This window comes from Bos grunniens, chromosome 18 (assembly GCF_055505025.1).
Source record: "Bos grunniens cultivar Pamir isolate PY7600 chromosome 18, Bosgru_T2T1.0, whole genome shotgun sequence".
In the NCBI taxonomy this organism is placed as follows: domain Eukaryota; kingdom Metazoa; phylum Chordata; class Mammalia; order Artiodactyla; family Bovidae; genus Bos; species Bos grunniens.
This window is the reverse complement of record NC_141182.1, coordinates 49,560,667-49,577,170: the sequence shown is the minus strand read 5'-3', so window position 1 is coordinate 49,577,170 and position 16,504 is coordinate 49,560,667. Positions and strand designations below refer to the sequence as shown.

The following is a 16,504-nucleotide window of genomic DNA, read 5'->3' as shown; positions in this document are numbered from 1 at the left end:
AAGCAAGCAAAGCAAGCATCAGTTCAGTTCAGTTCAGTCGCTCAGTCGTGTCCGACTCTTTGCGACCCATGAATCACAGCACGCCAAGCCTCCCTGTCCATCACCGACTCCCAGAGTTCACTCAGACTTATGTCCATTGAGTCGGTGATGCCATCCAGCCATCTCATCCTCTGTTGTCCCCTTCTACTCCTGCCCCCAATCCCTCCCAGCATCAGGGTCTTTTCCAATGAGTTAACTCTTTGCATGAGGTGGCCAAAGTATTGGAGTTTTGACTTCAGCATCAGTCCTTCCAATGAACACCCAGGACTGATCTCCTTTAGGATGGACTGGTTGGATCTCCTTGCAGTCCAAGGGACTCTCAAGAGCCTTCTCCAACACCACAGTTCAAAAGCATCAATTCTTTGGTGCTCAGCTTTCTTCACAATCCAACTCTCACATCCATACATGACCACTGGAAAAACCATAGCCTTGACTAGACGGACCTTTGTTGGCAAAGTAATGTCTCTGCTTTTCAATGTGCTATCTAGGTTGGTCATAACTTTCCTTCCAAGGAGTAAGCGTCTTTTAATTTCATGGCTGCAGTCACCATCTGTAGTGATTTTGGAGCCCAGAAAAATAAAGTCTGACACTGTTTCCACTGTTTCCCCATCTATTTCCCATGAAGTGATGAGACCAGATGCCATGATCTTCGTTTTCTGAATGTTGAGCTTTAAGCCAACTTTTTCACTCTCCTCTTTCACTTTTATCAAAAGGCTTTTTAGTTCCTCTTCACTTTCTGCCATAAGGGTGGTGTCATCTGCATATCTGAAGTTATTGATATTTTTCCCAGCAATCTTGATTCTAGCTGTGCTTCTTCCAGCCCAGTGTTTCTCATGATGTACTCTGCATATAAGTTAAATAAACAGGGTAACAATATATAGCCTTGACGTACTCCCTTTCCTATTTGGAACCAGTCTGTTGTTCCATGTCCAGTTCTAACTGTTGCTTCCTGACCTGCATATAGGTTTCTCAAGAGGCAGGTCAGGTGGTCTGGTATTCCCATCTCTTGAAGAATTTTCCACAGTTTATTGTGATCCACACAGTCAAAGGCTTTGGCATAGTCAATAAAGCAGAAATAGATGTTTTTTTGGAACTCTCTTGCTTTTTCGATGATCCAGTGGATGTTGGCAATTTGATCTCTGGTTCCTCTGCCTTTTCTAAAACCAGCTTGAACATCTGGAAGTTCACGGTTCACGTATTGCTGAAGCCTGGCTTGGAGAATTTTGAGCATTACTTTACTAGCGTGTAAGATGAGTGCAATTGTGAGGTAGTTTGAGCATTCTTTGGCATTGCCTTTCTTTGGGATTGGAATGAAAACTGACCTTTTCCAGTCCTGTGGCCACTGCTGAGTTTTCCAAATTTGCTGGCATATTGAGTGCAGCGCTTTCACAGCATCATCTTTCAGGATTTGAAATAGCTCCACTGGAATTCCATCACCTCCACTAGCTTTGTTCGTAGTGATGCTTTCTAAGGCCCACTTGACTTCACATTCCAGGATGTCTGGCTCTAGGTCAGTGATCACATCATCGTGATTATCTGGGTCGTGAAGATTTTTTTGGACAGTTCTTCTGTGTATTCTTGCCATCTCTTCTTAATATCTTCTGCTTCTGTTAGGTCCATACCATTTCTGTCCTTTATCGAGCCCATCTCTGCATGAAATGTTCCCTTGGTATGTATAATTTTCTTGAAGAGATCTCTAGTCTTTCCCATTCTGTTGTTTTCCTCTATTTCTTTGCATTGATTTCTGAGAAAGGCTTTCTTATCTCTCCTTGCTATTCTTTGGAACTCTGCATTCAGATGCTTTTATCTTTCCTTTTCTCCTTTGCTTTTCACTTCTCTTCTTTTCACAGCTATTTGTAAGGCCTCCCCAGACAGCCATTTTGCTTTTTTGCATTTCTTTTCCATGGGGATGGTCTTGATCCCTGTCTCCTGTACAATGTCACGAACCTCATTCCATAGTTCATCAGGCACTCTGTCTATCAGATCTAGGCCCTTAAATCTATTTCTTACTTCCACTATAATCATAAGGGATTTGATTTAGGTCATACCTGAATGGTCTAGTGGTTTTCCCCACTTTCTTCAATTTAAGTCTGAATTTGCCAATAAGGAGTTCATGATCTGAGCCACAGTCAGTTCCTGGTCTTGTTTTTGTTGACTGTATAGAGCTTCTCCATCTTTGGCTGCAAAGAATATAATCAATCTGATTTCGGTGTTGACCATGTGGTGATGTCCATGTGTAGAGTCTTCTCTTGTGTTGTTGGAAGAGGGTGTTTGCTATGACCAGTGCGTTCTCTTGGAAAAACTCTGTTAGCCTTTGCCCTGCTTCATTCTATACTCCAAGGCCAAACTTGCCTGTTACTCCAGGTGTTTCTTGACTTCCTACTTTTGCATTCCAGTCCCCTATAATGGACCTATACTGCCAGGCTGCTTTGGCAGAGGAGCAGCTGAGAGGAGCTACCCCACGTCTGAGGTCAGGGGTGGTGGCCTAGAGGAGCAACCCCACGTCCAAGGAGCGGCAGCTGCGCGGGAGGGCCGAGAGGAGCTACTCCACGTTCAAGGTCAGAAGGGGCGGCCGTGAGGAGATAGCCCTCGTCCAAGGTAAGGAGCAGCGGCTGTGCTTTACTGGAGTAGCCGTGAAGAGATACCCCACGTCCAAGGTAAGAGAAACCCAAGTAAGATGATAGGTGTTGCGAGAGGGCATCAGAGGGCAGACACATTGAAACCATAATCACAGAAAACTAGCCAGTCTGATCACACGGACCACCCCCTTGTCTAACTCAATGAAACTAAGCCATGCCGTGTGGGGCCACCCAAGACGGGAGGGTCATGGTGGAGAAGTCTGACAGAATGTGGTCCACTGGAGAAGGGAATGGCAAACCACTTCAGTATTCTGGCCTTGAGAACCCCATGAACAGTATGAAAAGGCAAAAAGGTAGGACACTGAAAGAGGAACTCCCCAGGTCAGTAGGTGCCCAATATGCTACTGGAGATCAGTGGAGAAATAACTCCAGAAAGAATGAAGGGATAGAGCCAAAGCAAACGCAATACCCAGTTGTGGATGTGACTGGTGATAGAAGCAAGGTCCGATGCTGTAAAGAGCAATATTGAATAGGAACCTGGAATGTTAGGTCCATGAATCAAGGCAAATTGGAAGTGGTCAAACAGGAGATGGCAAGAGTGAATGTCGGCATTCTAGGAATCAGCGAACTAAAATGGGCTGGAATGGGTGAATTTAACTCAGATGACCATTATATCTACTACTGTGGGCAGGAATCCCTCAGAAGAAATGGAGTAGCCATCATGGTCAACAAAAGAGTCCGAAATGCAGTACTTGGATGCAATCTCAAAAACGACAGAATGATCTCTGTTCGTCTCCAAGGCAAACCATTCAGTATCACGGTAATCCAGGCCTATGCCCCAACCAGTAACACTGAAGAAGCTAAAGTTGAATGGTTCTATGAAGACCTACAAGACCTTTTAGAACAACACCCAAAGCAAGAGTAGCGAAGAAAAATATTTTCAGGATTCTGAGGCATTCCCTGTTGAGAAATCAGATTTTCAGCTTGTTTTAGTAAGGGTTTTTATCTGTCCCCAAGTAGGGAGATCATAAGGTTGGTGACGTTGAGTGTGGTGTTTTTTGGAAATTTTTTAAAACCACCATGGCTTGTATTGGAATTTCTTCCTTCTGGGGTTTTTGTTGTTTCATCTCTAGTTTGAATGCTGGGAGCCCCCTTAGGTTGAATCTTCTGAAGAGGAAGCCTTGTGAGTTTGTTGGATCCATCTGGAGAAATAGAAGCATATCCCTTTCCCTGTAAGATTAGTTTCTTAGATTTCCATTGATTAGTTAATCCATCTTGATATCAAATGGGCAAAGGAAGGGAGGTGTCCTTTAATGTTTCAAAATGTTTTTCTGTTTTTGCCAAAATATCTCCTTGTGGTAAGTTTTTAAAATTTAAAATAAAGCTATATTAACAATAGTTATAAAAAAGAAAGGAAAGTGATAATGATGAAAACACTCCTAGGAAATATTTCAGTCCAAAAATAATCATCTAGAGATCTGTTTGGGGACTGGTAGATAATGTCCCCAAGAGGACATTGAGAAGCTTTTGGTGGCTCAGCTGGTAAAGAATCCGCCTGCAATGCGGGAGACCTGGGTTCAATCCCTGGGAAGCTCTGCTGGAGAAGGGAAAGGCTACCCACTCCAATATTCTGGCCTGGAGAATTCCATGGACTATGCAGTGCATGGGGTCACAAAGAGCCGGACACGACTGAGTGACTTTCACTTTCACTTTGACTCTTGACTATTTAAACCTTTCCTCTTGAATGTTGTTTCCATGAATTTGTTTATTTCTGTGTCAAATGTATGAGCCATCATCTTGCTCAGCCAATGCTATTGTTCTTCCTTTTCATATATGTAAATCAAATAGATCCAATTTGGGCTTTAACTTCTTGGTCTTTGGGTATCTTGGAATTGACAACATTGATGTTGTTAGAGGTAGGTTTTTCTGGTTGATACAGTTTATGCCTCATGTTTAACAGATGGGACAGTCAGTGGCCCAAAGCAAGCCTTTGTAGATATATGTACCCATTTAAAAAATATTTTTTCATTAGGCCCATGTGTCGGAGGCATAGTCTGTCTAACGTAGAGTTCAGCTCCAACCAAGCAACGTGTTAGTAAGCAAGTTTGTCTTAATTCCCATTACGTACTGTAGTCTTGTTGTCATCACTGACTGACTATGAAAATTTGGCTGTGGTTTTGAAATAATGGGTTGATTTCTTTCTCATTCAGTACATACATTTTTTCTGATATAAAGAGAAATGGGATCTGACTGTGGTTTTTAAGTGGTTTGTGTTATTTGGGGCAAAGGATTAGGAGCAAACATTCAAATATTTTTTTTCCTAAGTGAAATTATTGAAAAGCTGATGCAGAACAACTTGATAAATGAAATGTTGCTCATATCCTAATATATTTGACCTTGTCCTTGGAAAGGAAATGCAACCTGGCAGCTGTTGAATCTCTCTGTTCAGTGTGTCAAGGAAGATGATACTTACAAGACAGACTTAAAAAGAAGGTGAATATTTTGCACTTTTGATATTCTTAGGAACAAATAACTTATTCAGCAAATGGTGTCTTTTTTATGTTGTTTTTGTTGTGTATTGTGAAATAGGCATTGAAGTTGATGTTATTTTGTTTTAAGAATCTTACAGACTGGAAACAGAAATAAAGCTATATTAACATTAGTTATAGGTTTAAAGAATATATTGCGTTAGAATCTAGTAAAGTCTGCTCTGGATAAGGAAGATAAAAGTGTTCCTGTGTATTTTTCTTTATTTAATTTTTTATTTGTAGCTTCAGTGTGTAATGTATTTAATTATGTCTTGTGTTTGTGGATTATAAGGAACGTTTGTAATCTGTTTAATAGAGAATGAATGTAAAAATTGTTTGAATTGTTTAGAAATATAGGCAGGGCCATTGTCTGTTTTTATGGAATTAAGTGTTCTCATTATTGTAAAGTAAGCTAATAGGTGGGTTATAACATGTGTAGTTTCACCTCAGAGAGGTGTGGCCCCTATAAAAGAAGAATTTGTACCGATCAAGATGTAAGAAGGAAGAGGAAGAAAGTTCAGGGCCATGAGTTACATCCATTTGTCATAAAATTTTCTTTTATTTGTTATAAACCTTTTTTGTATTTTTGTATTCATCATTTTATTTGCCATTGCCCTGGGATTTCTTTGGAAGGAATGATACTAAAGCTGAAACTCCAGTACTTTGGCCACCTCATGCGAAGAGTTGACTCATTGGAAAAGACTCTGATGCTGGGAGGGATTGAGGGCAGGAGGAGAAGGGGACGACAGAGGATGAGATGGCTGGATGGCATCACTGACTCGATGGACGTGAGTCTCAGTGAACTCCGGGAGTTGGTGATGGACAGGGAGGCCTGGCGTGCTGCGATTCATGGGGTCGCAAAGAGTCGGACACAACTGAGCGACTGATCTGATCTGATCTGATATCTTTTTATTAAAAGTATACATCTTATTTTTCTTTAGCAACTATGAAGTGCTTGTGTATTAGCATTTTATAGATTGGTGAATATATTTATTATATCATATTATATATTATAATATATTTATTTATTATATAAATATATATTTATATTTATACTTATTAATAGCTTAAAATCTCTTTAGTTTTTCTGTAAGAAAAAACTTTTTATAAGAGGAAGTTAATGTTCAGTAATTAATGTTTTAAAATCTTACTTCATTTGGAAATGACCTAGCTATTTAATAAACTTTTATTATTTGGTTTAGCATAACTCCAGAAACTTAAGTTACCCCATCCTAAGAGATTATTTTAGATTATAATAATAGATTATAATAATAGATTATTCTATTAAAAATATAATTATTTTTAATAGAGTTTATCTAAAAGTTTTCATCTCATTTATATATTTATATATATGTATAAAGAGTTACCTTTTTGTTGACAAATTTAGTTTACCTTAAACCTAGGCATAATAAAAGTATTATATAATGTTGATGAGTTAAGACATGTCTTAATTAGATTAGCAAACAAGTGAATTTAAATAGAGCTCGTTAACTTCATATTATCCAAAAACAAAGACATATATTGAGACATAGATAATTTTAAATAGACAGAGGTAGTTTTCCATTTGAAATATCTTTTCTGCTTTAAAATATCTTTTATACATATATATATATATATTTTTTTTTCCACCAATTTGTTTATGGCTGGAGTCCCAGATAGAGTGGGTTGTGTATCCCAAGGACATGATAAGAGTTAACTTTAGGTTTTTTCTTAGGCCTGTTTTTGTTTCCCAGGCAGAACTGGAGCTCCAAAAAAGTGTTTTAAGAAGTTAACCTTTTCTTAACTGCACATGGAAGAAGAACCAGTTTTGCAATTTCAAAAAAGATTTTATTTTAATCAGTTTTCTCTGGAGTCTAAAGAATATCATGGCCATTCAGTGTCAAAAATATCATTTCTCCTTTTTGTAGTTATAGTATATTATTAATGATATATGCATGAAGGAATTGCTGTTACATTGGATGTAAAGCCTTGGCTACAAAATTTTTGACAAATAGTAGGATTGTTAAGCATACTTTGAGGTAACATAGTATATTGAAATCTTTTATGAGGCCCGATATGATTAGGATAAGGGAGAGAGAAAGTGAATCTCTCCTGGTCTAAAAGGTGTAAAGGTATATTAGAAAAGCAATCTTGTAAATCAGTAATAATAATATGCCAATTTTGAGGAATAGTAGTAGGTGATGGGATCCCTGGTTATAATGTACCCATGCTATGCTATGCTATGCTATGCTAAGTCACTTCAGTCGTGTCCAACTCTGTGTGACCCCATAGATGGCAGCCCACCAGGCTCCCCCGTCCCTGGGATTCTCCAGGCAAGAACACTGGAGTGGGTTGCCATTTCCTTCTCCAATGCATGAAAGTGAAAAGTGAAAGTGAAGTCGCTTAGTCGTGTCCGACTCTTAGCAACCCCATGGACTGCAGCCTACCAGGCTCCTTTGTCCATGGGATTTTCCAGGCAAGAGTACTGGAGTGGGGTGCCATAGGTTTCATTAATGCATTAACTTCTCTAAGGTCTGTTAAGAGATGCCATTTGTTAGATTTCTTTTTTATAATAAAAATAGGAAAGTTCTAAGGAGAGTAAGATTCCTCAATATGTTTTAATTCTAATTGTGTGTCTATAAGTTCTTTAGTAGCCTGTAATTTTTCTTTCGTAAGGGGCCATTGCTCTGTCCAAATAGGCTCGTCATTCTTCTCAGTTATTTTAATTGCTTTGTTTGTTAAATGAGTAGTGGCTCCTAGGAAAAATGTGGAATGTATATCTGAGTTTGCCATTGCATAAGTAAGTCTCTTTCTATTAAATTAAGGGGTGCATTTATCATATAAGGTCTTAATGTTGCAGGCTGGCCTTTTGGTCCTTCATATGGGTAGATTTGAACATTTTGATAAATTTCTTGTACTTTGGTTTGAGAAATTCCTGCAATTTGGTAAGAGACCTTTTGTATAGGCCAGGATTTGGGCCATAAATGTTTGGAAAGAATAGTAATATTAGATCCAGTGCCAAGGAGACCGGAAAATCTTTTACCATTAATTTTGATATTTATATTTGGTTGGGCATATTCAGATACCAATGATGTCCATAAGGATTGTTTTTGATCTGTACTGCTGAACCCATTCGGAGAAGGCAATGGCACCCCACTCCAGTACTCTTGCCTGGAAAATCCCATGGACGGAGGAGCCGGGTAGGCTGCAGTCCATGGGGTCGCTAGGAGTCAGACATGACTGAGCGACTTCACTTTCACTTTTCACTTTCATGCATTGGAGAAGGAAATGGCAACCCACTCCAGTGTTCTTGCCTGGGAATCCCAGGGTTGGTGGAGCCTGGTGGGCTGCCATCTCTGGGGTCGCACAGAGTCGGACACGACTTAGCAATAGCAGCAGCAGCTGAACCCATTTGCCTGTACATTATTAGAGGAGTTAATAGAAATGTAAGGCAAAAGAAGTAATTGAGCAATTTTGTCCCCCTTTTTTAATTGCCATAGAATCTGAGATGACATCATAATTTGAATCTCTCCTTATAATTTGAATCAATTATTCCAGGGTGAACAGTAATTCCTTTAGAAGCCAAACTAGATCGGCCAAATAAAAGACTGAAGGTTTGTGAGGGCAGGGGTCCAAAAAGTCCGGTAGGTACTCTAGAAGGGACTGCTTGAGGGTAAAGGAAAAAATCATTTAGGGCTGGTATATTGACGGCAGCACTGCCGGATGTGGAGGGTTTGAGGGAAAACATAGAATTTGCCCCTGGTTTTTGTTGTAGGGGACCTGGGGTGTCCCCTGTTTGGAGTTTCCTGGAATAGGTTTTCCTTCAATATCAAATTTAGATTTACAATCTTTGGCCCAATGCATTCCTCTACAGCGGCGAGGGCAAATTCTTGGAGGTTTTTTATTAGCTTTCTTAGGGCAGTCCCTTTTAAAATGGTTTTTATCTCTACATGTAAAGCATCCTTCATTTCCCTTTCTAAAGGTAGCAGCCATTGTCTTAGTTAGCATTTGCATATTTTGCTTTTCTGATCCTAGATTGTGATAAGCCTTCAAATAATCAATAATAGTCCCAGTCTCACGAATTGGAGCAATAGCTCTTTGACATTCCTGATTTGCATTCTCATAAGCAAGTAATTTCTCTAGCTGTTTCTTGGTTTCTTCTCCAATTACAGTATGGGAAATAGCAGTTTCTAATCTAGCTAAAAAATTAGCATAAATTTCATTAGGTTCCAACAAAGGAGAGACTTTTGTGCCTGTTGGCAGAGGAGGAGCATTTGGAGCAGCCAGCTGCTGCTGCTAAGTCGCTTCAGTCGTGTCCGACTCTGTGTGACCCCATAGAGGGCAGCTCACCAGGCTCCTCCGTCCCTGGGATTCTCCAGGCAAGAACACTGGAGTGGGTTGCCATTTCCTTCTCCAATGCATAAAAGTGAAAAGTGAAAGTGAAGTCGCTCAGTCGTGTCCGACTCTTAGCGACCCCATGGACTGCAGCCTACCAGGCTCCTTTGTCCATGGGATTTTCCAGGCAAGAGTACTGGAGTGGGGTGCCGTTGCCTTCTCCGGAAGCAGCCAGGGCAGGGCTAGTAAGAAAATTTTGAAATATTTTATGTTGTTCTAATTGGGCCTTTTGTAAAGTTTCATCATCTAATTCATATTCATGCAATAAGTGTTCTGTCTGTTGTCAAATATTAGGAGGGCTAAAATTTACCTTGAAATGGCCAGAAATCAATTGGAGTATTTTTTTCTTGTTTGGCGGCTCATTCAACATTTTCTTTGACTTGGTGCCAAATTTCTAAATCAAAACTGCATTTATCAGGGAACCAAGGATTACATTTAACCAGTGTTTGAAAGTAAGCCTCTATTCATTGGCGCGAAACCAAAAGTCCCTGAGCTTTAAACAATGGTGAAGTAAAGTAGAGAAATAATGGGGCTTTCCAGCCATTTGGCCTGTGTCTTAGTACTCACCGACCTCAATAGGCCCTGACCTCCTGGAGTCACTCCGTCAGAAATGCCACGTATAGCAGTGTCCTTGTGGGCTCCACTTGTTGGGGTCCTTTAATGGACCGGGACCTGGCAGTCCGGAGTTGACAATAAGAAAGTGAAAGAGAGAGCCGGAGGGAGGGGAAGAGACAGAGAGAGAAAGAAAGAAAGAAAGAAAGACACGGGGACCCAAGCTCTGACGGAGCAAAGGTGCTTTAATGATTTTTCTGTAAGTATATATAGGCTATAGTACAAGAAATTTCTTTCGACAATGATAAAGATCAGAAAACTAAATGTACAGTAACTGTTACCAAGGGAACAGGGGATAATAATGGTCACAAGGTCAGGAGACAATCCATATCTCAAAAAGGGGGGCGAGACTAAGCAGTTTTGTCGTAAAGAGAATGTTTACTAAAGAAGACCCAAGTCTGTCTCACACAATGACCTCAGTTCCTGGGAGCAGCCTGCTGTTCGGCTTAAAAAGAAACAAGGACTTATGAGAAATAGCACGTAGGAATCCTCCTGTTAAACACTCCCTGACACCTCAGTATATTGTAAGGGAGTGAGAAATTTTCAAATAACATTTTTTGTGTTCTAGGAATGGGAGTGGGGTGAGCCTCAAAGGCCTGTGTGATTTGCCCAAGTTTAAGAAGAAAAACCACCACCAAGCTTTCTTGGTCAGTCTTTTGAGGAGCATTCCCTGTGTTCATATTGATCACTGCAGATCAGGAGTTTTCTGATTTTCTCTTTCAAGGAGCTTGCTGCTCAAGGTTTGATGGTTTTGGTGGGAGGAAAGGAAGAAACTGCAGATTTAATCTGTGCTGTAGTACAGATTGTGGATCAGCCACTGGCCCTCGGGTTAGTCTCTAGCTAAAAAAAAAAAGCATCTAAGCATTTCATTTGAAATACAGTATCTGACCTCTTGGCACAAAGCATTGAGAAACCAGTGTGAATTTTTAGACTATAGTAAATGATGCAAAGGTTTTCTACTCTGATGGGGATAAAAATAAACCCTTCTCTACCAAGTTGTGGGCAGGGGTGGGGGTGGGGCATGGGTAAGAGTAATTTAAGGAATTCCTTGTATAGGCCATTGAATCAGTATGATCCTAGCCTGAGATTTTTGCATTAGTATTACCATGCAGAAACTTTTCTTTCTTAGAGTTTGCTACTTGAGATGGCAGGGATGTGTTGTCACAGTTGATACCCTCAGAACAAGGGGAGTTTCCTCTTCTCTCTCTGGTTGCCAGAGATCACTGCCAAAATAGTAACACGTAAGTGGGACTTGGTGGGAAGGCATGCAAAACATTAGGCAATGAATCCCTCAGTACCTGTGTTACTTCCAGGGCTGAGGAGTTCGGCTCCAAGAAAACTGATCTCCAAGGGGGAAAGTTTCCAGAAGAGTGGGAAATAAAGCAAATGAAACCCTTATTTCTGTTTGGATAGGGATCACGTAATGCATGTCATGAGCCTTCAGTCTGCCATGGCTCTCAGCTGGCTCAGGGCACACGGCTGAGAACTGCTGCTGGCCTGGTGTGGCTGTGAACCGCATAGGTCACCAGCAGAAACGAATTTCAGACCTGTCTGTGCAACACCATTTCAGCCCTGCAGAACCTGCTACAGATGGCAGAAGGAACAGAATGCTCCAGGGTCCTGGCCAGAGTGGCCACAGGGTGTGAGTGGGATGTTCAGGGAGAGCCATTCCAGGGAACATTGGAGGCTGTCTTCCTCGATAACTTTTTTCTTTTTCTTTGACTATTCTGAGGGTCTTTGAGACTGTAGTTTACCACCATTCCAGCACTGTTTCTTTGAGGTGACTCATTGGCCATTGATGGGGAGTGTAAGGAAGGTCATCTCTGGGGTTGCAAAATGAAAGGTGGAACAAGTTTTTCTTAAAATATTAAAGGTTTCAGAGAACACATTAGGTCACGTGGTTTGGGAAAACAGACTATAAAAAGCTGTAAACTTGATCTTGTGGATTAAACAAAGCCAAGTGATTAAAATGTGATTTATTTATTAAAAACAAAAAAACAAAATCAGAAAAAAAAATTGACAGGAAAAAAGAACTACCAAATCCTTAGAGAACCTGCAGGACAATTATGCAAAATCTAACATTTGTATCACAGAGTAACAGAAGGAGAAAAAGAAAGAGCAGGGCTGAAAAGGTATTTGAAGAAATAATGACTAACCCTTACAAAATTTGGCAGAAGATATAAACCTACAGATTCAAGAAGCTAAACAGAGTAAATCCAAAGAAATACACACCAATTACCTTATGAAAGGGATTCGCTTGTAGCTCAGTGGGTAAAGAAACTGCCTGCAGTGCAGGAGACCTGGGTTTGATCCCTGGGTTGGGAAGGTCCCTTGGAGAAGGAAATGGCAACCCATTCCAGTATCCTTCCCTGGAAAATCTCATAGAGAGAGGAGCCTGGTGGGCTGTAGTCCATGGGGTTGCAAAGAGTCGGGCATGACTGAGCAACTAACACTTACTTACTTACTTACCTTATGAAAACTAAGGCAAGAAAGATCTTGAAAGCACTAGAGACAAATGATACATTATCTACAGGGAAACACTGATCAAATTACAGTGGGTTTTTCATCTAATACCATTGAGAAGAAAGCATGACATCATATTTTTCAAGTGCCAAGAGAAAAGAACCGTCAACTGTGAATCCTATAGCCAGCAAAACTACCCTTCAGAAATTAAAGGGAAATAAGTTTTAGGTGAAAAGCTAGTGTCTTTTCAGTAGAAGAGCTGTTAAAGAATGGGTAAAGGAGGTTCTCCAAGCTCCAAATGATAACAGAAGTCTCAGAACTTCAGAAAGAAAGAATAACAGAATGGGTAGATATATTACCTTTCTCAGAACTAACTATATTACCTTGCTTATGAGTTTTTAAAATCAATTATGGTTGAAGAAAAAATTATATCATTTGATGTGGTGCTTACTATAGATGGAGGTGATACTTGAAACAATTATATTTTTTTAAAGTGAAGAAGGTTGAAAGAACCTCCATGGAAGTAAAGTTTCAGCACATCAATCAAAGTGGTAAAATATTGAGTAATAAGTTACATATTCATTTGTAAGTCCTAAAGCAAGTGCTAAGAAATTTTATCCAAAGTAATGGAGAAGACCCTTGAGAGTCTCTTGGATGGCAAGGAGGTCAATCCTAAAGGAAATCAATCCTGAATAGTCATTAGAAGGACTGATGCTGAAGCTGAAGCTGCAATACTTTGGCCACCTGATGCGAAGAGCTGACTCATTAGAAAAGATCCTGATGTTGGGAAAGATTGAAGACAGGAGAAGGGGACGACAGAAGACAAGATGGTTGGATGGCATCACCAACTCAAAGGACATGAGTGTGAGCAAGCTCCAGGAGATAGTGAAGGACAGGGAAGCCTGGTGTGCTGCAGTTCATGGTGTCCCAAAGAGTCAGACATGACTGAGTGATGGAACAACAACAAAAATGTACCCAAAAAGCATATAGGGGATTCCCTAGTGGTCCAGTGGTTAAGAATCCACCTTCCAATGCAGGGGGACACAGATTCAATCCTTCATCAGGCACATAAGATCCTACATGCCAAGGGGCAACTAAGCTCACAAGCCACAACTAGAGAAGCCAGTGCACTGCAGCTAGAGAAGTCTGCATGCTGCAAGGAAGACCCAACACCCCCTCCCCCCAAAAAACCTACAAATCAAAATGGAATTATAAGAAATGCTCATATTAACCCACAAGAATATAAGAAAAAAGGCAGACAAATGAGAAACAGAGGGGCCAAGTGACCTTAGGTTCTTAACCACCAGGGCATTTGCATTTTTAAAAATCTTTAAATATTTATGTAAATTTCAGATATGTAGTTCCCATGGTCTATATTTATTCATATCTGGCTAATACATGTATGTTGTATATCATAACAAAATTTGACTGAACCTAAAATATTCAACTGTTACTTCTCCTAGGAAAGGTCTGATGAGCACAGAGACCACTGATCTGAGCTGTATACTTGAAGTATAACAAGCATATCCATTTTAAATGACCAGGCAGCCTGATTCTCCCACTCTGCCTCTGCAAAGTGTCTCTACTAACCTCCAGGGACTTCTCTGGTGGTCCAGTGGTTAAGAGTCCACACTCCCAATCCAGGGGTCCTGGGTTCAATCCCTCGTCAGAGAACTAGATACCACCTGCAGCTACAAAAATCAAAGATCCCACATGCCGCAACTAAGACCAAGTGTAGCCAAATAACTGATAAAAATAAAATAAATAAATATTAAAATATATATATACCACTCTCCATTAATGCTATGGAAAGGACAACTTCCATCACAGGCCAATATAACAGACAGAACTGAACCCCGCAAATCTCTTTCACTCCTCCAGATCTTCGCGTATTTCTCCATTCCATTCAATCAGGAAATAATTGTTAAGTACTCGCCGAGAGCCAGGACTATACCAGGCCCTGGGGATTCACTAATCAGCAAAATAAACACATCCCTATTCAGATCAAGGAGGTCAAAAAAACAATTACAAGATGATGTGAAATGTGTTTTGGTAAAGGAATTACAGGGTTCTAGGAGGGAACCCAACTCTTTGAGTTCTCAGTCTTAAAGGTTTTCCAAAAGCTTCTCTTCACAGGGATTACATCAGTTCAGCTTTGAAATATTAAGTTAGATATTTTTGCCCACTACCTGCTGCCTTTCCTTTGCCTTTCAGAACCATCTATGGCTGAGGGAGAAGGGCATGGCTCGGGCAGGAAGTTGCCATGTACCTGTAGTTCACCTATTCAAAGAAGAGAAAAAGGGTATTATCTCTGGCTGGGAGGCATTCTTTCAGCTTCCTGGATTGTGTCATGTTTCCACCTTAGGTAGGAGAACCTGCTCTACAGAGTCCAGGTGTAAAAGAGTGTCAACATTTGATCACAGTTCCTGGGAACAGCAAGGAATACTTATTCATTCCTCATCAGAGTCAATAGCCACCATAGCTCTGACTCTCACTGACCATTACCTCGAACACAAAGTGTCCCTTTGAAAGTCTTCAGTGCTGCTGGTGGTTGAGTCGTTAAGTCACGTCTGACTCTTTGCAACCCCATGGACTGTAGCCCACCAGGCTCTTCTGTCCATGGGATTCTCCAGGCAAGAATACTGGAGCTGGTTGCCATGCCCTCCTCCAGGGAGCAAACCCACATCTCTTATGTCTCACTGCATTGGCAGGTGGGTTCTTTACCACTAGCACACCTGGGAAGCCCAAAATGTTTATGGATTAGATGAATTCAACACAGGAAAAAAAAGGCCAGTCACAAAATGTTATAGATGGATGAAATGAACCACATTAAAATTAAGAATTTTTCAGTATTAAAAAAGTGAAAGTGATCAGAGAGAATTCCTTGGTAGTCCAGTGGTTGGGACTCACTGCTGTGGGTTCAATCCCTGGTCAGGGAACTAAGATCCCACAAGCCATGTGGTTTGAGCCAAAAAAAGAAAAAGATAAATTTTGAAAAGGTAAATCACAGAGTGGGAGAAAAAAAGCAAAATATATAAACCATAATTGACTTGTACCCAGAACATATAAAGAATTCATACAGACCAATTGGTCATACAATTTGGTCATACAGACCAAACCAAAAGACTGCCTAATTTTAAAAAATGGGCAGCCTTGAACAAGCACATCACTAAAATCACCAATTGCAAAGAGATTCTAATCGCCAATAACTATGTGAAAGGTTCTCAACCTCATTAAAAGAACAAGGAAATGCACATTAAAACCACAACACAACATCACTACACCTCTAGAATGGCTAAAATTACAAAGTCTAACAAGGCCAAATATTGGTGAAGCTAAGGAGCAACCATACCAGTCATTTATCGGAGTTGAAACTGAAACATGTTTGGTAGCATCTACTAAAGCCAAGCCCAGTGACCCAGCATTGGGAACTCCACAGCACATCCCAACAGAAACTGCACGTGTGTCAAAAGATAGAATTCATTAGCCCAAAGTGGAAACAGTACAATGGGGAACTATGTAGTGATTTTTAAACAAGCAAGTATCATATGGCAATGGAAATGAACTGCAGTTATGTACATAGGATAATACTGAGTGAAAGAAGCCAGACACAGAACAATATGGACATTTCATTTGTGTAAAGTTCAAAAACAGCGTCCACTGGTTAAGACTCCGAGCTCCCAATGCAGGGGGTTCGGGTTCCACCCCTGGTTGGGGAACTAAGATACCCCATGCCTTATGGCTTGGCCAAAAAAGAAGGAGGGGGGGAAAACAAAACCCAGCAAGCTAAACAATCTGTGGTGTTTGAAGTCATAACAGGGACTCCTTATGATCCCTGGGTCAGGAAGATCCCCTGGAGAAGGGGATGACTACCCACTCCAGTATTCTTGCCTGGAGAATCCCAGGAAC

At 40.6% G+C, this 16,504-nt stretch overlaps 1 protein-coding gene across 2 annotated transcripts in view; it reads left to right on the top strand.

Annotated features, from left to right (window-relative positions):
• Nucleotides 1-5,040: 5,040 nt before the first annotated feature.
• The window catches only part of FCGBP (Fc gamma binding protein), a 59,230-nt gene continuing 47,766 nt past the window's right edge, over nt 5,041-16,504 (top strand). For both annotated transcript variants that reach the window (XM_086352527.1, XM_086352524.1), the window contains exon 1: nt 5,041-5,111. The gene's annotated coding sequence lies outside the window, so the exon portion shown is untranslated. The remainder of the gene's footprint in view (nt 5,112-16,504) is intronic.